The sequence below is a fragment of the Cryptomeria japonica genome, chromosome 9 (genome assembly GCF_030272615.1).
Source record: "Cryptomeria japonica chromosome 9, Sugi_1.0, whole genome shotgun sequence".
Lineage (NCBI taxonomy): Eukaryota > Viridiplantae > Streptophyta > Pinopsida > Cupressales > Cupressaceae > Cryptomeria > Cryptomeria japonica.
In genome coordinates, this window is record NC_081413.1 from 243,388,944 (window position 1) to 243,412,006 (window position 23,063).

General features: G+C 35.1%; 1 protein-coding gene across 1 annotated transcript in view; it reads left to right on the forward strand.

Annotated features, from left to right (window-relative positions):
• The window catches only part of LOC131037188 (protein NRT1/ PTR FAMILY 2.3), a 32,550-nt gene that overhangs the window by 1,429 nt on the left and 8,058 nt on the right, over positions 1–23,063 (forward strand). The window lies entirely within an intron of this gene.

Below are 23,063 nucleotides of genomic sequence, written 5' to 3' on the forward strand. Positions count from 1 at the left end.
TATTATCTTCAAGTTAATTGATAATTTGTTAAATAAATTATTTAATTTTTATGTATTAGTTTAAATTTATCATTAAAAAATAATTTTGTTCAATAAAGTGTAAAAAATAAATATTTGTGATTTAGCGAAGGTATATTAGTTAAAATAATTTTCACTACTTTTTCATTATGATTCAGATCAGTTTGCTACTATTGAATAAATTAGATCTTCAATCTCAAAAATACTGTTAAATAGGATATTTGTAATTAAATAGACAATAGAAAGAGTCTCCCTACCCTCCCCCAATACCTCTTGGATGAAATCTAACATTGATGGCTCTCTAAGGATAACCTGGGTTGAGTGAGTGGGGATGCCAGCATTAGAGACATAAAGGATAAGTTGGCGCTAGTGTGTGTGGCAAATATTCAAATCTAGACCTCAAGGTTTGCTTGTTGATGTGGTCTTCTATGACACATCTATTGCTCTGAACAAAGGATTGCAAAAGATCACTATTGAAGGAGACTCCAAAAATATAATCATGATGCTTTGTGGCAAAGTATCCCTAGGTTGGACCATGAAAGATCTCATTGTTAAATTTAGTTACATTCTTTCAACTATTGGACACGTTAAACTCACCCACACCCTTTGGGAGGGAAATAGAGTTGTTGATAGGATGGCCAATCTAGGTCGCTACACCAATTCCTTCCAAATATGAACTACTTTGCATGATCTCCTAGGGGATGTTTGTGTTGCAATTTAGGATGACATAAGCACAAATTTGGTATAAATTTTTTAGGACAATCATTTTAATTATACCTTTTTTCTTCATTTCCTATAATAATTACACAATGGGGAAATTTCCTTTTATATTCGTGAAGAGGACTGTCTTTCCTTAAGCCACTATTTCTTGTCATTTTCTAATTTAATATTTTTCTTACCCTTCCTTGACCATTATCATTGGTTTTTTTAGAACTGGCCTACCATGAGAGGATATCTTATCCAAATCGAACTAGATAATTATGATAATTATAAAAATACAGAAGTGCTTTTGTCAATGATTGAAAGGGGCAACCTTTCCTCCTGCTTTAAGGGTATAAAAGGCTTTAATCTCTCTCTCTCAAAATAAGTTTCATGCTCCTAGGATGAGGAGAAGGTCTGCATAGGGGGTTTCCTTTATTATATCTATGGAGCTTAGAGCAGTTGGTACTAGGATTATGGTGGAATGCATGATTTTACCTAGAAAAACCCAAAGGAAATTATAAAGATGCCTTGAAGAGATTCTTAGAGGCGAGTGAGAGAATCTCTTGGTTGCAGAATGACTTCAAAAGGGAGGACCTCTTAGGGGAATGCAAGGAGGTTGCACTAGTCATAATGAAATACATCACGCTAGATGGCATGACATGGACAAAAAATTCCACTCAAAACTATTTGCAATGCTATATCATTTTAGACATATCATTAAAATGAATTTTCTCTTTTGGATTTGTTCATACATCTCAATCTATGAGCTAAATCAAAGGAAGTGCTTCCCCTTCACCAGGGGTTAATCCTCAAGCTTTGCAATTTCCATTTGGATGTGTCCCCTACAAGTATCCCTAGTATAAACCCTATTGGACTCATATTGAACCCTATCTTTGTTGTAAAATTTTCTAATTCCCTACAGACTAATTGTAAAGGTACCTCTAGGTCTTGTATGGTCACCCCCCATTCTAAATAGCTAGCTACTGAGGTCAAAACCTAGCATACTGCCTGTAGACACCTAAAATTGTCATGTCTAATTAAATAAATATTTTATTTATTTAATTATCGAAGCCTAATTCTTCTATTAATTAAATAAATCCTTATTTATTTAATTAATTCATTTATCCTCTTCTAGCCTTATTTCTCATTTAAATAAATACATTTATTTATTTAAATTATCCTTTTCCTAAATTAAATAAATATTCTTATTTAATTAATTATCCTACTTCTTCTATTAATTAAATAAATCTTTATTTATTTGATTAATTCATTAGCCTTTTCTACCTATGACACATGTCATTCATCTCTTAATTCATACACTACCTACCCCTTTCATTATTTTATTATTTCTTTTACCTACCCTCTAATCATAGCCGACCTCCTTTTACACCTCTCAATCTTATCCCTCCATTTCATATTGTGTCTTCTATATAAGGAGATGCTTCCTTCATTATCAAACCCTAATGAGACATTCGAATGAATCTTATGCACTTGACTACACTATGATCCTACTTGCAACCACATTCCGTTCTTTGTTGAGCTCTTGTGCACATAAAATCTAAGAGCAAATATGTCAAGCAAGATCAATGGAGATAGGAAGAATGGAGATCCAAACCCTATTGGACATGTGATGGTATAATCTTTGTGATTTCATTTGATTTGCATTGTCTTAGGTAATCTTCATATGTTATGGTGGATCTTTGTTGTTGTTAGGCTAGGGTTTTGTGGTTGAATTCATTTAGCCTTTCAATATTGTTATTATTGCTATCCATTTTCACCATATACACTACCAAGATGAAAACTATTTAACCTCAAACCCAACCCTAGAAAGAGAATGTTATAAAAGAACCTATCATTGTGGAGATTATCTCAAAGGAGTCCTCTTCCTCCTAGATTATAGGATCAAAATAGATCCATAATAATTTAACCCCTAATGTTATTAAGATGACCTCTAATCCTTCTACACTGACCCTAGGTTTCCCCCCACTCTCTCCTATTTCATCCCCTTGTTCTCAGGAGTTAATGGCGGTTGTGGACAAAGTTCATGAGTTTTTCATCACTTATAACAAGCAAAATGAAATTATTCATTAGTTCTTATTACACCTCAAAAATGTAAAAAAATAAAATTAATAGATTGGAGGCCTTGGGTGAGGCAAAGGTGAGGGATATCAACTCGTCAACAGAGGATAAATATGACAAAGGTTGGATGGTTTCTAATGACCTAGTGGAGAATCTCATGTGATGGGACAATTTGGATGAGGAGGTCAAATCACTAAGCACCAAGGTGGCCTTATAGGAAGAAAGAAAGGAAATGACAAGGGCTACCTCTAAAACTAATGATAACAAAAAAACTTTGATAAATAAATGGAAGAGATTGAGATTTATAGTAGGGTAATGTCAAGAAAACAATTATTTTTATGTAATCTCTCCAAGAAGAGTTCAAGCAAAGACATGCTAAGAGTAAGAGATCAATGGAGATTGCAATTGGTACTACCATGGACCCAACTAGTACAATTGGAAACACTAAAGAAAAGTATCTCGCTACTACTTCAACCAAGGGTATAATAAAAAGACTCTTCTTGAGATAAATTTAAGAAGATTAGCCAAGATTGGAAATATATTAAAACACTCGTTCTATAGACCATCAGTTCATGTCTTCGGTAGTTTTTCGTGCTCATCACATTCGATTTTGTTTTCTTTTGCGTCTAGATTTACTTTTTGTTCTTGAGCTGGTTTTGGGTTTTTTCTATGTTTGCTGGACTTAATGTTGTGTTATATCCCTCTTCATGAGGCCCCTTTCTTCTATCTCCTAGCAGTTATGCAAGGGTTTGGGTCCTCTCCTTCTTTATCTAATCTTAAAACTAGAGCATAGAAGGAAATGAGAAATTAGTGACTTTCAAAAATAAATTAGTAATTTTTAGATTATTTACTACAAATCTGAAATGGGGGGAAGGAAGGAACCTCATGGGACATTTTTTTGGTGCATTATCACCCTATGGGGCTAAAGCAATAAATGTGCTACTCTACTGGTGTAGGAGCACCCAAGACAAGATTGGCCACCACGAGGCCATAATGAAGATTTATGAGATGATTAAGTCTATGAGGTTAAAATGACCATTTGATATTTTAAACATGGATAATAATGCCATTTGGAGTCATCAAACTCATGTAATGAGTCATTTTGTAATAAGTTGTCAAAATTGCCATGTTGGGCAAATAATGTCAAAATGAGTAATGTAATGGGGTTCAATGGGTAGAATAGGTTTTCAATGAGAATTTTAAGTTTCATAAGGTCCTATGTGACCATATTAATGTAATAAAGTTGATTAGAAAGTGTCAAGATGCAAAAAGGTTAAAAACTTGTCAATTGACAACTAAAAGTGTCAATTTGACAATAAATTAAAATTGTAAACACCCAAAAGTGGTTGTATGGGTGGTTAAGAGTTGGGTTTCAGTTTCCATGAAGGGAAGAGGTTTAAATATGTTTATAATGATCCAAAATGGGGAGGTAGAGGGTCAAATTTTCTTGGGATTGTAAGAGATTGAGTGAGGAAAAGCATGAAAATGAAGGCATGAGTATAGCAGAAGATGATCTACCTTAAGGAGGTAGTGTTTTTATGTGAAAAAGTGTCAAGGCATGGTAAATTCATTGTAAATACCAAGTTTCAATATCTGGTAGTGAGTTTTGGGGTTTGAACAAGGAGGCCCTAGTTTTTTAGGCCTAAAAGGGGGGGTTTAGTATCTAACCTATCAAATGATTGTGTATTGTCTTGAAACTTGGAAAATATATGGTTTTGGAACATTTTTCAAGACTTTTTTTTGTTTGGAGTTGTGGTTGTACCATTTTTTGGTACTTGCTTTGGATAAGAGTGCTAATTGGGCCTAGTTAGTGTGTAGTAGGGTGGTAGTCTGAGTATTTCGTCCAAAAGACCCATAGTTTATTTTCACATATTTCGTGTAGCTTCTAAAAGGGTATCTAGATATATAATTTTTTTTACATGTTTTTGGAGATTATTTTGAGTAAAGGTTAGATTACCCACTGAATAGGGCTACTAGGGATTGGCCTATTTAGGGACCCGGGTAAGGGTTTGTGAAAAACCCAGTTGATAGGGTGAGTGAATCCTATTGGGTAAATTGGAATAGGGTATGTAGAGACCCTAGGAAGTGTTGGAACAAGTTGGTAAGGTTGACATTTCTATTTGGGCATCTTCATGAAGCCTAGTGAAGGAATGTGAAACAATAAGAGATGAGTTTTCAAGAAGAAAGAATGATGAGTTGCAATGTGATTGTGGGAGGGTCCATGATGCTCTGCATCATAGTGGTATCAAAGCAAGGCAATAGGTCCTTGCAGATTGTAGATTGAAGACTGAGAGATAAAAGAGGAAACCATCATGGAAGAAGATGAAGAAATGTGGGCAGGGTATGCTCAGGGGCAATCTATATTCCTGACACAATGCAGATGTAGGGGTAAGGTATGCAAGGTTGTTGTTGGCAATGGTTCTTTTGAAAATCTAGTTTCAGTAGAGATGGTTGAGAAGTTGAACCTACCAAGGAAACCTCTTGAGTCACCTTACAAAGCATTTGGGGTAAGCAATGATCAATGGGTTGATGTTAAAGAGAAAGCATATGTTTCTTTCAATATTGGTTCATATTATGATACTATTCTATGTGATATTATGCCTTTGATTTATTGTCATATGATCTTGGGTAGAGTATGAAAAGTTGATGTTAAAGCCCTACATGATGGTAGAGAAAATGCATATGTTATTAACAAGGATGGGAAAAAGTTTGTAATGAAATCATTGCAGGATGACAAGGCAGTGTGGGGAGTGTCAAGGATAAGGTTGATTACAAGAAGAGAGTTCCTAAGGTATGAGGAATAGAAGGATGGAGAAAAGACAGAGATAGAAGCCACTTCTAGGCTTGAAGAAGACAAGGTAGAGTCTAATTTTCCAGAAGAATATTTAAAGAGAAGGTATGAGGTGAAGGAGAACAAGGAAGCAATCCTTGAGAAGGAGAAAAGTGAGATTGTGCCAATGAAGAGTCCATTGATAAGATGTGCATCATGTCAGTCAGATGATTTGAAAGATTGTAGCTCAGATAAGTCAGAGGTATATATGAGAAGAGGAGAAAATGTGAGTGAGAGTGTTGGTGTATTGCCAATGATGAGGCAAGGATGGCTTAGAGAGGTCATAGTAGAAGATAAAATTGATTTCCTGACAAAGAAAGTGGAGGATAGTATGATAAAGGGTGATGTTGATAGGGCAGATGTGTATGAAGTTGAGACAAGGATCCTAGGAGAGGATAAAGATGTTAGAGGAAAGGTAATTTTTCCCTTGGAAGGGAAAGAGAGAAAAGAGCAGCAATTAGCTTGTGAGGAAGATGATGAAACCGAGGACAAAGAGGTTCTAAGAGTTGAGAAAGAGATGGAAGACAAAGATGTTGGTAATAACAACAAGGGTTCTAGTCTTGAAGGGCTTGAGTATGCAAAAGTGATAATGATTGGGACAATGGAATGTACTTTCGATGGAGTAAAGGGTATAGTACAACAAAGAATCCCTATGATAGTGAATTATGAGGCTAATGATATAGCCTTGAAGTTGGATAGAGTGTTGGTATGCCAAGAGGAATGGCATGATATGAGGAATGGGTTGGTAAAGGAATTTGAGCTGGTTGATAAGATGATGATGGGCCATGACAAGGCTAGTGAAAGTGTGAGTTTTCTTAGCATGGAGATGAAATATGCTGATGATAAGACTATGAGTTGTCTTTGGGTGGTAAGTCTGATTTTTTTGCAAATGTATGCTATTGTGATAGAGATTCCAAACATGGTGAAGATGATGGATATTGGTAGAAATCAGATGGTGGAAGGGGCATGCTATTGCTTCTTGATTTTGTTCATATTGATAGTGAATACATTGAATAGAAAACCAAAAGTGAAGATGAAAGGAAAGAGTCAGAGTATCAGATGTTTTGGCATGTGTAAAGATGGAGGTCAGATAGAGAGCAGATGGGAGCAACCTAATCAAAGCATGGAGGAGAAGACTCAAGTGGAGAAAGCAGCAATGAGGGGTACAAGAGATAAAGAATGGATAAGAATTAAATAGAATGACAAGTACAAACTAAAGGTGAAGATGAGATCACTTCAAGGACAAGATGGTACATTTTTTTTTATGTTTGTTTTGCAGGTACAACATTTCCAAGAGACTTGGAAACTTTTTAAGGAGGGGAGTATGGTGCAGGAGCACCCAGGACAAGATTGGCTACCATGAGGCCATAATGAAGATTTATTAGATAATTAAGTCTATAAGGTTAAAATGACCATTTAATATTTTAAAAATGGATAATAATGTCATTTGGAGTCATCAAACTCATGTAATGAGTCATTTTGTAATAAGTTGTCAAAATTGCCATGTTGGGCAAATAATGTCAAAATGAGTAGTGTAATGGGGTTCAATGGGTAGAATAGGTTTTTAATGAGCATTTTAAGTTTCATAAAGTCTTGTGTGACCATATTAATGTAATAAAGTTGATTAGAAAGTGTCCAGATGCAAAAAGGTTAAAAACTTGTCAATTGACAACTAAAAGTGTCAATTTGACAATAAATTAAAATTGTAAACACCCAAAAGTGGTTGTATGGGTGGTTAAGAGTTGGGTTTTGGTTTCCATGAAGGGAAGAGTTTTAAATATGTTTGTAATGATCCAAAATGGGGAGGTAGAGGGTCAAATTTCCTTGGGATTGCAAGAGATTGAGTGAGGAAAAGCATGAAAATGGAGGCATGAGTATAGCAGAAGATGATCTACCTTAAAGAGGTAGTGTTTCAATGTGAAAACATATCAAGGGATGGTAAATTCATGGTAAATACCAAGTTTCAATATCTGGTAGTGAGTATTGGGGTTTGAACAAGGAGGCCCTAGTTTTTTAGGCCTAAAAAGGGGGGTTTAGTATCTAACCTATCAAATGATTGTGTATTGTCTTGAAACTTGAAAAATATATAGTTTTGGAATATTCATCAAGAATTTTTTTTGGTTTGGAGTTGTGGTCGTACCATTTTTTGGTACTTTCTTTGGAAAAGAATGCTAATTGGGCCTAGTTGGTGAGTAGCATGGTCCTGGTCTGAGTATTTCATCCAAAAGACCCATAGTTGATTTTCACATATGTTGTGTAACTTCAAAAATGGTATCCAGATATATAAATTTTTTTGCAAGTTTTTTGAGACTCTTTTGAGTAAAGGTTAGATTACCTGCTAAATAGGGCTACTAGGGATTGGCCTATTTAGGGACCCGGGTAAGAGTTTGTGAAAACCCTAGTTGATAGGGTGAGTGAAGCCTATTGGGTAAATTGGAATAGGGTGTGTAGAGACCCTAGGAAGTGTTGGAACAAGTTTGTAAGGTTGAGAGTTCTATTTGGGCATCTTGGTGAAGCCTAGTGAAGGAAGGTGAAACAAGAAGAGTTGAGTTTTCAAGAAGAAAGAATGATGAGTTGTAATGTGATTATGGGAGGGTCCATGATGCTCTGCATCATCTACCCACAAAAACCACATACACATAATAAAAAAATAAAAAAAAAATAAAAAATTACAAAAAAGAAATAAATCAATAATGAAATGAAAAATTAATAAAATAATAATGCAACTTGAATATATCACCAAGCTCTCATATGATTTTATATATTCTCTTGAAGAGATACCTAGATTATTGTAAGGAACAAGAAATGTTGTTGTGATTGTTTGGAGATTTTCCTTTATGTCAAATCCTTACTTTGGTATTTTTATTTCTACAACATCTAACATAGACAAATAGAAAAATATGTGTGAATCAGATCCCAAGTGTGGAAATTATAAGAGTTTTAAATGTGCAGTAATGCAAGATAAAATAAAAGAAAGATGATGTGAAAATGTCAAGGTGTTCATGGACATAATTGTAAGGAAATCGCAATAATAATAAAAGGATAGTAACAGGGTATATGCACCAAGTTGTGGTACCGAAAGGGGGTCTTAAGATGCCACTCTTTTTTTCTGAAATCAACAAAGTCTAAACTTCAACGACAAATTGAAGATAGTTACACTACAAATTTGAAGATGCAATAAGAAAAAGAGTTAGAGTGCTTCAAGTCTACTTTCTAAACTATTATTTTTTTTTGAAAATGGTGGAGATTAAGGGCTTCAAAAAGGGGGGCCACAAAAAGTTGTCATGTTTTTATGCAAAAAACATAACATAGCATTTGTTGTGGCCCCCCTAAAATGTTAACTTTTTTTTTGAATTTTTAAAATCGCTTCAGTGAGAAATTAGCTAGAACCTTGTAGTTTATGTTAGAATTTTCAGCTAATTTTTTAATGAGTATATGATTTTTTACTAATTTTCGAAGTGGACACATCCTGAAAAACAAAAATTTGAGCGTGCTCCTCCCTAAACTCATTGAAAAAAAATAAAAAATAAAAACTTTTTTTTTAAATAGTGTAGAATGGAGTCTAGTTTCTAAAATGTAAGTTTTTTCAAAATTTGATGAACGTGTAAAAACCTATACTCAAAATAGTGCATGTTGGTTTTTGACAAAAAATGGACACACTAACAAAAGAAATTATAGATGAAAGACTTAATGAAATCAAAATTTGAAATAAATTACATTGTTGGATAGCTTAGAGGGAGTTCAATTTTACCACGGTATTTTTTTTAACTTCATTGAAACATGTGCAAACCTGATGGAGAGCACGACCAAAAATATGTCAAAATTTTTCAATGTTCTGATAAAAACACGTCTCTAGCCTAAAATGGTCGTCCAAACCTTTGGGTTGGATGCCCAAGGTAAATCCAAACCATAGGTTTGGTTTTTCCCAAAGTGGGCCATTTAGCGCGTGCCAAATATGGTGCTTGCCCTATTTGGCATACGCCAAATGTGATGAATGGATATTCCATTTGGTGCGTGCCAAATGTGGTCCATATTCCATATTTGGTGCGTGCCAAATATGGATGAAGAGGGAGATAGCTCGAGGGATAGGAGAATAAGGGAATTGTGAGAGCCAGAGAGGGTAGGAACAAAGAAGAGTATGTATCTATAAGAATGAAGAGCCCTCGAAGAGGTAAGGGGAGAGAGAGAATATGAGATCTAGTTCATAGAGAGAGATGGAACTATGAGGGAAGGGAGATAAAGAAGGGAGAAGTGAGATGGGGGTTTCTATGTACACGTTTGGCGCTCGGTGCGCCAAATAAGGAGAGCGCCAAACATGTACATAGAAACCCCCATCTCACCTCTCCCTTCTTTATCACCCTTCCCTCGTAGTTCCATCTCTCTCTATGAACTAGATCTCATATTCTCTCTCTCCCCTTACCTCTTCTCAGGCTCTTCATTCTTATAGATACATTTTCTTCTTTGTTCCTACCCTCTCTAGCTCTCACAATTTTCTTATACTCCTATCCCTCAAGCTATCTCCCTCTACATCCTTACACCCATCTAATTCCTTCTCTCACCTCTTTCCCTCAGTTTTTAACTCACTCCCTCCTCTCTCTAGTTCCTAAGGGGTCATAGGACACCATATGACCCCTTAGGACACAATATGACCCCTAACGACACCTAAGGGGTCATATGGTGTCCTAAGGGGTCATAGGACACCATATGACCTCTTAGGTTACCATAGGACCCATAACAACACCATATTTTGTCCTAAGTGGTCGTAGGACACCATATTACCCCTTAGGACACCATACAACTCATAACAACACCATATGGTGTCTTAATGGGTCATAGGACACCATATGGTGTCTTAGGTGTCGTTAGGGGTCATATTGCATCCTAGGGGGTTATATGGTGTCTTGTGACCCCTTAGGACACCATATGACCCCTTAGTACACCATATGGTGTTAGTATGGTTCTTATGGTGTCCTATGACCCCTTAGGACACCATATGAGCCCCTAGTACACCATATGAGGTCAGTATGGTCTTATTGTGTGCGATGATCTCTTACAACACCGTATGACCCCTTAGGACACCATACAACCCATAATGACAACATCAAATGTCCTAAGGGGTCATATGGTGTCTTAAGGGGTCATAACACACCATATGATTTGTTAAGACACAATATGATCCCTAATGTCACCTAAGGGGTCATATGGTGTCCTATGGCCTCATAGGACACCATATGACCCCTTAGGTATCCATACAACCATAACAATGCCATATTGTGTCCTAAGGGGTCATAGGACACCATATGACCCCTTAGGACACCGTACGACCCATAACGACACCATATTGTATCCTAAGGGGTCATAGGACACCATATGACCCCTTATGACACCATACAACCCATAATGACACCATATCATGTCCTAAGGGGCTATATGGTGTCCAAAGGGGTGATAGGACACCATATGACCCCTTAGGACACCATACGACCCATAATAACACCATATTGTGTCCTAAGGGGTCATATGGTGTCCTCAGGGGTCATAGGATACCATATGGCCCCTTATGACACCATACGACCCATAACGACACCATATTGTGTCCTAAGGGGTCATATGGTGTCTTAAGGGGTCATAACACACCATATAACCCACTAAGACATAATATGATCCCTAACAACACCTAAGGGGTCATATGGTGTTCTATGGGCCCATAGGACACCATATGACCTCTTAGGTGTCCATATGACCCATAACGACACCATATTGTGTCGTGAGGGGTCATATGGTGTCCTAAGGGGTCATAGGACACCATATGACCCCTTACGACAACATACAACCCATAAAAAACACCATATTATGTTCTAAGAGGTCATATGGTGTCCTAAGGGGTCATAAGACAACATATGACACATTAGGACACCATACGACCCATAACGACACTGTATTGTGTCTTAAGGGGTCATATGGTGTCCTAAGGGGTCATAGGACACCATATGACCCCTTACGACACCATATAACCCATAACGATACCATATTATGTCCTAAGGGGTCATAGAACACCATATGACCCCTTAGGACACCATACAACCCATAACAACACCATATTATGTCCTAAGGTGTCATATGGTGTCCTAAGGGGTCATAGGATACCATATGACCCCTTACGACACCATATGACCCATAACAACACCATATTGTGTCCTAAGGGGTCATATGGTGTCTTAAGAGGTCATAGGATACCATATGACCCCTTACAACACCATACGACCCATAACAACACCATATTGTGTCCTAAGGGGTCATATGGTGTCTTAAGGGGTCATAAAAAACTAGATGACCCGTTAAAACAATATGATCCCTAACGATACCTAAGGGGTCATATGGTGTCCTATGGCCCCATTGGACACCATATGACCCCTTAGGTGTCCATACGACCCATAACAACACCATATTGTGTCCTAAGGGGTCATAGGACACCATATGACCCCTTACGACACCATACAACCCATAACGACACCATATTGTGTCCTAAGGGGTCATATCATGTCCTAAGGGGTCATAGGACACCATATGACCCCTTACGACACCATACAACCCATAACGACACCATATTGTGTCCTAAGGGGTCATATCGTGTCCTAAGGGGTCATAGGACACCATATGACCCCTTAGGACACCATACGACCCATAACAAAACCGTATTTTGTCCTAAGGGGTCATAGGACACCTTATTACCCCTTACGACACCATACGACCCATAACGACACCATATTGTGTCCTAAAGGGTCATATGGTTTAATTTTTATGGTTGTGTCTATCAAACTATAGGGTATAGAGTATAGATTATAGGGTATAGAGTATAAAATTATCAAAGGTTAAAAAATTTCAAAGGAAGTCATTTGGCTAGCGCCATATTTGGTGCTAGCCAAATGAGTTGCACTAAAAAACGGTTATAGGGTATAGAGTAGAAATTTACCAAAGGTTAAAAAATTTCAATGGAAGTTATTTGGCACTAACCAAATGAGCTACACTAAAAAACATCTATATGGGACCCTTGACCCATGATCCAAGCCCACATTCTCTCATTTTGTCTTCTTTCTGAGCATGATCAGACAAAAAAATGCTTTTTGCATGGTGTTGAAATTTTATGCAAGGCTATTTTATACATTCCATAGCTCTCCACCACCTTTTTTTTCATTTGGCAACATCAAAGAGGAAGAACATAGTTTTTTTATCAAATTTGAATAATTGAGGTAATATTTTCTTATTTTTAGAATTCAAATACTTATTAAGTATTATTTTGTTTAAATGTTAGAATAAAAGTGTGAGTCAAAATTGATTATAATCCTATTAGATTTACATTAGATTTAACAATGCATTTGAAGGAAGTTGCATAAGAAAATTATTTGTTTAGTGGTTTAAAACAAAATTTGCAATTTCATACATCCTTTTTAAGATCTTATGAAATAATTTAAAAAAGGAATACATGAAATAATTTCAATTTCATATATCCATTTTAACATATGCATAATTAGGACAGTCATAGATGCATAATTTCACTTTATTCTCTTCTATGTGCATGTACATGTAGAAATCATCATCATGCCGAGGAAATGACCAAAAAATGTAACACCGAAAGAGCGTGAAGCTAAGAATGCAAAAAAAAGAGAAGTAATGAAGCAACTTCGTGAACAAAGGAAATTGAATACCATAGAAGAAGAGGTGCCAATTGAAGAGGTGTCAATTGAAGAGGAACATGAAATATCCATCCAATCTAAGAGAGAGACAAAATTGGCCACACAAAAGCAACAGATGCAAAACCTTTGTGCAATGAGACAATTGAATCCCAAGGTTGAGAGCATGTCTACCACAATTCAAGTTGAAGGCACCCCATCTCTTACATCTCAATTTGAAGGCACACCATCTCTTATTGGCACACTGTTAGTGTCTACAACATCTCATATTGAATGCACTCCCTCTATGACATTTGATGTTGCAAGTACTTCATGACTGACATCAAGTGTTGGAGCTACACCATCTTGTACACCTCAATTTCAAGGTATGTCATCATTTTCATCTCTAGTTGAAGGTATGTCATCATTTTATTTTCCATCTTGTACACCTTTTTGTAGCTTTAAATGTTCATTTGATCAGATATGGGGGTAGACCACTAAAAAAGAACCTATTGAAGGTTCATGAGTCTTACCATCAGCTTGTACACATCGAGGTGGCTGGGTTTACGCTAGGAATGCCTTCTTTTTGCTCTCCAACTCGCCCAATTGTTGTGGGCCACACCCTAGCAGTGAAATCGCCTAAGTGCTCAAGTTGCTCAAAGTTGTCAATATTCGGCATCATGTTTCTCGGTGCCTGTTAATCATAAGAACGATCCTTCTGATCCTACGGGGTCATGTTATGGCACTCTTAAAAATCCTCTCTCGGTTTCTGTAGACTAGGATTCAGTTGCTCGTGGCGACACTTTCTCGGTTGCGACAAAAAGCGTCAGTTGAGTTCAATGAAAAGTTGCACAATGCCCCATCTTTCAATCCGCTTGTCACAGCACCGAACCATTAGCTCATATGCATCAGGGTGTTTGGGTTTATGCTAGGAATGCCTTATTTTTTCTCTCCAACTCACCCGATCGTTGCGAGCGACACCCTAGCAGCGAAATCACCTAAGTGCTCAAGTTGCTCAAAGTTGTCAATATTCGGCATTGCGTTTCTCAGTGCCCGTTAATCATAACAATGAGTCATCTAATCCTATGAGGTCATGTTATGGCACTCTAAAAAAACCTCTCTCGATTTCAGTAGACTTGGATCCAGTTGTTCGTGGTGACACTTTCTTGGTTGCGACAAAAAGCGTCAAATGAGTTCCATGAAAAGTTGCACAATGCCCCATATTTCAATATGCTCGTCGTGGCACCAAACCATTAGCTCGTACACATTGGGGTGGCTATTTTTATTCTAGGAATGCCTTCTTTTTTCTCTCCAACTTGCCTGATCGTTGTGGGCCACACCCTAGCAGTGAAATCGCCTAAGTGCTCAAGTTGCTCAAAGTTGTCAATATTTGGGATCACATTTCTCAGCACCCGTTAATCATAAGAATGAGTCATCTAATCCTGAGGGGTCATGTTGTGGCACTCTAAAAATTCCTCTCTCGGTTTCGGTGGACTCGGATCCAGCTGCTCGTGGTGACACTTTCTCGGTTGCAACAAACAATGTCAGATGAGTTCAATGAAAAGTTGCACAATGCCCCATCTTTCAATCCACTTGTTGCGGCACCAAACCATCATCTTGTACGCATTGGGGTGGTTGGGTTTATGCTAGGAATTTCTTCTTTTTTCCTATCCAGCTTGCCCGATCGTTGCAGGCCACACCCTAGCAGCAAAATCGCCTAAGTGCTCAAGTTGCTCAAAGTTGTCAATATTTGGCATCACATTTCTTAGCACCTATTAATCATAAGAATGAGTTGTCTGATCATGTGGGGTCATGTTATGGCACTCTAAAAAATCCTCTCTCAGTTTCGGTAGACTCGGTTCGAGTTGCTTGTGGCGACACTTTCTCAGATGCAATAAAAAGCGTTAGATGAGTTCAATGAAAAGTTGCACAATGCCCCATCTTTCAATTTGCTCATCGCGGCACTGAACCATCAGTTTGTACATGTTGGGGTGGCTTGTTTTACGTTAGGAATGCCTTATTTTTGCTCTCCAACTTGCCTGATCATTGCAGGCCACACACAAGCAACAAAATCACCTAAGTGCTCAAGTTGCTCAAAGTTGTCAATATTTGGCATTGCATTTCTCAATGCCTATTAATCATAAGAATGAGTTGTCTGATCCTACGAGGTTGTGTTATGGCACTCTAAAAAATCCTTTCTCAATTTTGGTAGACTTGGATCTAGTTTCTCGTGGTGACACTTTCTTGGTTGTGACAAAAAGTGTCAGATGAGTTCAATGAAAAGTTGCACAATGCCCCATCTTTCAATCTACTCATCGTGACACCTAACCGTCAGCTCGTATGCATTGGGGTTGTCAGGTTTACACTAGGAATGTCTTCTTTTTTGTCTCCAACTCACCCAATCATTGCAGGCCACACCCTAGTAGCGAAATCACTTAAGTGCATGCATTAGATGAATATAAGTTTATGGGCTATGCAATTTTTTTAGAATGGGTATTGGTACAATGGTGTCTTACATTGTCTAATTTTGGTTCTTTCTATGTTTCCTTTATATAGTCTTATTTTGACTATAACTATTGAATTTGTGTGGATGTCCATAAGCTTGTGTCTTGGATTACAAACACATATCTAGGTTCAAAGCTTAAGTAATAATAAACTTTGTGCAATTATTCATTTAATCATTTGTACTACAATTATGGATAATCATGATAAATAATTTGCATTAACCAAAAAGCTACAAACCCAGACAACATTGTATATCGTTAAAACCATCAAATATATCCAATACAAACAAATAGGCTTGCCAAAAGCCATATGGACTTATAATTTCACATATTCATAAAATAAAACATATGTTCAAAATTGCTATAAAGGCATACAACATGATATCCAATAAAGTCAAATAGGGACTTGCCAAAAGCCATATGGACATAGAATGTCAGATATTCGTAATACAAAACATATGTTCAAATTTGCCATATAGGCATACAACATGGTGTCCAATAAAGTCAAATAGGAGCTTGCCAAAAGCCATATGGAGATAGAATGTCACATATTAATAGTACAAAACACATGTTCAAAATTTCCATATAGGCATACAACATAGGACCCTATTCTATTCATTTCCCTCTAGGGCAAGGAAACAAATCATGAGATATTTTTTCCTGTCAAGGGGATGGATATGTATATGATGCAAGTGTTTTTCGAGTACATCCACTCAACCTCCTCTCCAAAAAATTTTGTAACTCCACCTGATACAATGAAAAGAATGATTTTAGCATATACAAAAATTGAATTTTAGAAGGACATATAATAGAATTGTCACTTACCGCATACAAATAATCATGATGTTCATCCACAACAGGGGCACGTTCATGATCTGGAGTGACAAGCTCCTCCTGTAAGCATCACAATATAAATTAAACTAAATACAAGTGTTGTTAAAATTTTCAATAACATATTATTAAGATAACAAATGTAATGCTAAATTTAATAAATTTACAAATATGTCTCATACTTTTGTTAAAGTAGTTGAGCTTGGTACTGTTGTAGCAGCACTGTGCTCCATTGATGCACGGACAATAGGAGGAGTCTTTGATGTCAACATTTTAAAATTAAATAAAGTATATTTATTAATCGCCAAAACTATCTATATTATTTAATAACAACATTAAAGATAAATTGTTTACCTGGGTGAAAGATTGTCGATGAAATACACTGTGAGGTGTTGATGTTGAAGCTCTAGCATCAAAATATTTGACATCCAAAATGAGTAATTAGAAAATCATTCACATAAGGTTCAACAATCTACATATAATAATTATATTTCTTCACTCATTGTATATCTATGGAGTCGACGAAGTCATGAAAAAGGGTGCTACAGGAATGTTGCTAGTATTGTGAACACTTTGACCTTGATTTTTTTATCATAATAATTTACTAATTTAGATATATTCTCAAATTTACATATAATATTTAATAAAAAGAATGAAATGAACTTGTAATGAAATTCACCTGGGTATCAATGCCAAATGTTTCATTCAACAAGGATTATGTCATGACAATGTTCTCTGTAGCAAACTCCGCTCATGCACGTGCATTCTCATAACTATTAGGATCATAAGTGCAAAAAGAACCACAAGATTGACAAAAATGAGATGGAACGCGATGCCTATAAGAATCAACATCATCACTCGCATCACCCTCTACTAGATGCCTAACATACTGTATAAGGGTCTGAGTGAGTGAGCTAATCGAATCTAGAGTTTCAACCTCAATATTCTTCTTCATAATGGAAGGAATAATAACATCCTCTAGCATAGGTCTTCCCAAGGGTCTTGGTGGGAGATTTGGATCATGATGTGCAACCTCTCTATCATGCGAGGAACCCCCACCACTACCTTGGAAATCTAGAAAATCAAAATAGTTTGGGATCTCATTAAGGACAAACTCATAGTACAGTTTTCTCAAAAAGTATTGGGGTACCTCATGATTATTGCATGGGGGTTGATCAAATACCATCCACCACCTATCCCAAAAATTGTTCTAATCCCTTCATGATGACACCAATGAATAGGGAATCTCCTACATCCAGGGTGTAATGGTTGATTCGTCCGGGGGTCAGTAAAAAGAGCACACAAGTCAAATTTATTAATTTTATTTTTCTTCACTGCCGCATATGATAATTTGTTAGCATAAAATTGATTTTGTTCTTCCTTCTAACTGGACCAAAAATTTATTTGCCCACTCACAGATTGTATGTGAGATACAATAGATTGCAAATAAATGGCAAGGTTTGTCCTATGGGAGTTTGTTCCAGTGGGATCTTTTAGCCTTGTGATGAAACCTTCAAGCTCTTTTTGGCTATTTTCTATTTGACCTAATAGGTTTTCTTGTGTACCTATGGGATGTCTAGGGATTGTAGGAGGTTCTTGATGTGCTTCTTCTTCAATATGGTCTTCATCAGGAGGTGATTGATGTTCTTCTTCTTCAATATGGTCTTCATGAGGAGGTGATTGAGTGTTTTCAATATTTTCTTGTCTAATCTCATTTCCTGATAATGAAAATAAATTTAAATCAATAAACCTAGTTTAATCTTCAAATTAATAAAAAAAAGACAATAATAAAATAAAAATACATACATCTTCAAGCTCTTCAATAGCGTGGTGGCATTTTGATGAGAGATGGACAACTTAGTGCCAATTATCAAGCTTTTACAAAGGGTGAGTACAATAAAATGGCACCCGAAATTGCCAAAACGCAGGTTTGGGAATGCAGAATGCATCCAAAATGTGGAGTAGGGTTTTTTTTAAGTTTTAAATGCACATAAGGCATCCACACTATAGGGTGCATGCCTTATAGTGTGTGTGCCTTATAAGGCATGCGCTTTATGAGAATTTTTTATTTTTTTTGAAGTGTGGCACCTTTTTGGTACCACAACTTCATGCATATACCCAACAAGGACAATAAAAATAGCAATATCACTTTTAATCCATTCATGGGGTTGGTTAGGTTGATCCATCATATAATCATAGAGAAGATATAAGGTGGGTTCTTCTAGAGGAAGAATGAATGAGAATTTTTTCTGATGTACCAACTTGGGGTAACCTTGGAGATTCATGGGCATAGTTTGTCTTGATAATCTAGGAATGTAATATGATGGTGCTGGAAGAAAACTAATTGAAGGATATATTGAATAATGAGATTTATTTTTAAGCATCCTAGCTTTCCCTTAGTACATGTCAAAGTCTAAATATGAGGAAATTCTATGTGGAGGGAGACTCATTTTTAATAATGAATACAATTTGATAAACAAGTACTCCCAACTAAAAACCAAACAAAATTTTGTAACCAATATGGATCTTGATGGAGGATTTTTATAACAACCAAATGTACCATGCATTTCGATAGGGAAATCATATAGTAGATCACCTTGCAAATTGGGTGATAGAAATAGAAGTGGATGTCGAGGTCTTAAGAATTAACAATATTGAGCATGAGTAAGGGAATGATACTAAAGTGGACACATGAGCATGAGAATTAACCAAGGGAACTATACTAAAGTGGACACAAAATGAAATACAAAAAACTACAAGGATATTATTTTTTTTCTCTATACAAGGATATGCTATTTTTTATATCACACAAAGTACATAGATTTTTCATGATAAAATATTATTTTTTCATAATATAAACTTATTATGTTCTCAAATATGACATATAGTGGCCAAAAAAGTTAATTACTAGTCCAATATTCATTACGATTTTATATAACTTTTTAGGGGTGATTTCTTAAATTTATCATTTCTTTTTCTTGTATTTTAGCTATAGGTTCTCTTAATATTTTTCTCGCATAAGTCTAGCTTTGTATTCCTTCTCTCTAAATATATTTTTTCATTTAACTTAGGCTAATTGTATTTCATCCTATTTTATCTTATGATATCTAAATTATTACATTATATTTTGGTTGTTTCTATTATTGTTTCATAGTACTTTTTATTTTCATATTTAATTGTTATTTTATAAATTTATTCTATTTGGTATATAGATGATATTTCAAGTCTACTTTTGTTTTAGAAATGAAATATCATCCAAGGTGTTTACTATCATTTCAATTATAATTTTTTTTGTTCTAGTTCTAGATCTAGTATTTATTGCATTATTGTGTATCAACTCACTTATCATGTTCTCTTGATGTTTTCTTGATTTTTCATATGTTCCTTGTTTTAAAAATAAACAATTATATTATTGTCGAAGAAAAATAAACACAATTTATTAAGACAAAATATGCTTTGATAAGATCAAATAGGTCTCCAAGAAACTAAGTTCTAATTACATTATTTTGTATAATAGATCTATTTATAAAAATTAGTTTATTTATAGCATGAAAGTTTTAAAGGAATCAACTCTAGAATTTAGTTTATTTTGGTGAACTTGATGATTTTATATTTTTCCTAAAAATATTCTCTCATACCAACATGTTTGATTTATTTATAACTTATTATAGTATATATGATAATGTATTACTTGAACTAGATTATAATTCTATGATTCATGGAGTATGTCAATAACCAAAGACGTTATTGTAGCCTCTTTATTATTTCATTACTAGAACTAGTGTGGAAGTTGCTTTACTTAATGCATATTATTCATATGTATTCTTATCACTCCTTATATTAGGGAACCTAATCATAAAATATTAAAAATAATCAACAAGATAAATTTTCTAACAATGTTTCGTTTTTAAATTTATTTTTTTTTTGCATGGAGTACCTATTTCAACCAACTTTTTTAATTTTATATCAATTTATAAGGTCTTCTTAATGATTCTTATGATGAAAAAAAGTGAAAGGAAATCGACATTATGGTCACCTTCATTTCGATCATATGTATCCCTCAAACTTTATGTTTCCTATCACCTTAGACTTGAAAAAGTTGAGTTTGAGATTTCATTTAAGTATGTCATGGAGGATTTGGACTTGATGGTCATACACATAATTTATTTTTTAAGCCAAATTTGGTGTACCTTATGGTAATTTTTGGTTTATTTGATGGATTTCTTGCACATAAATGTGTGAGGATATCCTTGTACATTTTAGAGGTGTGACTTGTAGGCCACCTTGTTGAGCTTCAGTGGGCATGGAAAGAGGTATAATAGAGGGAATAGCTACTAGACTTAATACTTTGTCATCATCTTGATGTAAACTTGCAACAATAATCACTATTTTCTCCAAAATTCTATCCTTTGATTCCTCTTCTTTATATTTTCAATCTTTGTTGATTATTACCTTTCTATTTATTAGATTTTATAATTTATAAGTTTGTGCCCTAATGTTTCCCACAGTGATACATTTTTTATCTCACTTAATCCACTTTACTTAAAAATTTATTTGTAACATGAACATATTGCACACATCTAATAACTTTCATTTGATTAACACCATTTTTTCTTCATCTCCATAATTCATGTGAAATCATCTTCTTGAATCTCTTTGTTTTGCATCCATTCATGGTGTAAAATACAAATGCTACAACCTCTATCATATATTTACTTAGAAAATATTTGGGTCTCAACATACTCCTACCCATGTCCATTATTGTTGTCTTATTTCTCCCTAATATAGTATTATCCTAAGGTGTATACCTAGTAATATAATACTTGTGTATTCTATTAGTCTTATAAAATATTAGAAATTTATTTGAGATACATTTTTCACCTCTATATTCTCACTTTTCTTTTCAACTAGGACTTTGTATTGGAAAAAATTCTCAAAAAAATTAAAAGCATCCAAGAATTGAAGGTGTTTAGGTTGCTCCACACAATTAATATACTTTAGGAAATATACCCATGTATTCATAATATGTAATCAATAAATATAGGAAATGAAAACATCCACCAAATGAAGGTGTTTACATTATTCCATGTAAATCATAGTAAAAAAATTTCAATGTTACATTTTTTGTAACTAACTTACTAGTTGGGAACGACTCTTCATGATACATTCTTGAAATGCACCCTTCACATAATTTGTATTATTTTTCTATCAATAGAAATCCTTTTATCGTATTTCCATATGTAACAAATTTAAACATCTAAATTTCAAATGTCCAAATCACAAATGTCAAATCTAATTTTTACATTTTACTATTCACTAAAATTTGATTAAACAATAAAAGCTAAATGTGAAACAGCTATTTTTTTATGCTTTTTATTGACCCACTTGAGGTCTCACTAAGGCATGAGATTGATTAAATTACATCCTAAAGATTGGCTTCAACCTAAAATGAAACATTTTTTTGTTCGTTATTTACAATTTATCTATTAATTTACTTTTTATAAATTGTCTAAAAATATATATTCATTATAGCTATAAACTCTCTATGCCACTTCTAAACAAGTTGTGTAATGCCCTGCCAAGAAACCCTAAAGGAAACAACTACAAACACTCGAAAAGAGTGCAAAATATTTATTTTCAAAATAATTAGAACACATAAACGTGAAAGATAAACATTACAAAGAAGTTTCACATGCGGAAGACTTAACACAAACTCCTAAAGGGTTTCTTGGTGGGGCATTACACTTGGTATCAAAGCCAAGGTTGGCAAACATTGGGATCTTTGGTGTAACTTATACCCTTAGCTTGGTGTGCAATATGTAGTATTTTATTTGTGTGCTTGTCTCTCTAATGTATGCTTGTGATTAACACTTGGGATCTTGAAGATCTTAGATGTTTCATGCTCTATTTTGTAACTCGCTCTTTCTGAAAGCCCTAAATGAGTGTAACATATGTATTCAGTTCTTGCTCTCCCTCATTGATGATTAGTGGTTGTTGTGTGATTATATGTGCGTCATATTCTTTTAAGATGTTTAGGTTTTAATGTACGTTCTTAACTGATATTACAGTATTTAGAATAGCTTAATAGGTTGAATAATGCATTGTCTTAAGTCTGAAAGAATGAATTTAAGCTTGTGTTATACTTGTAATTGTACTTAGTGTCATAATTATGAGATCTTGTAGAGAAAATGTTGCGTGCGTATTCATTGTGAATTAGATGTATTTCTTCCTTTCTCCTTTTCTCTAGAAATTAAAATATCTATATCTTGCATGCTTACGGTTGAGTATGTCCTCTTGCTGTGAATGAATGTTGTGATTTCCTAAAACCCTTATGTGAATCTTGGAGAGATTAGTGTGTACTTGAATATTAGAAGATATATTGGATGGGTATAAGGATTATGTTATAGTGGTATAGGAGGGAACTAGATG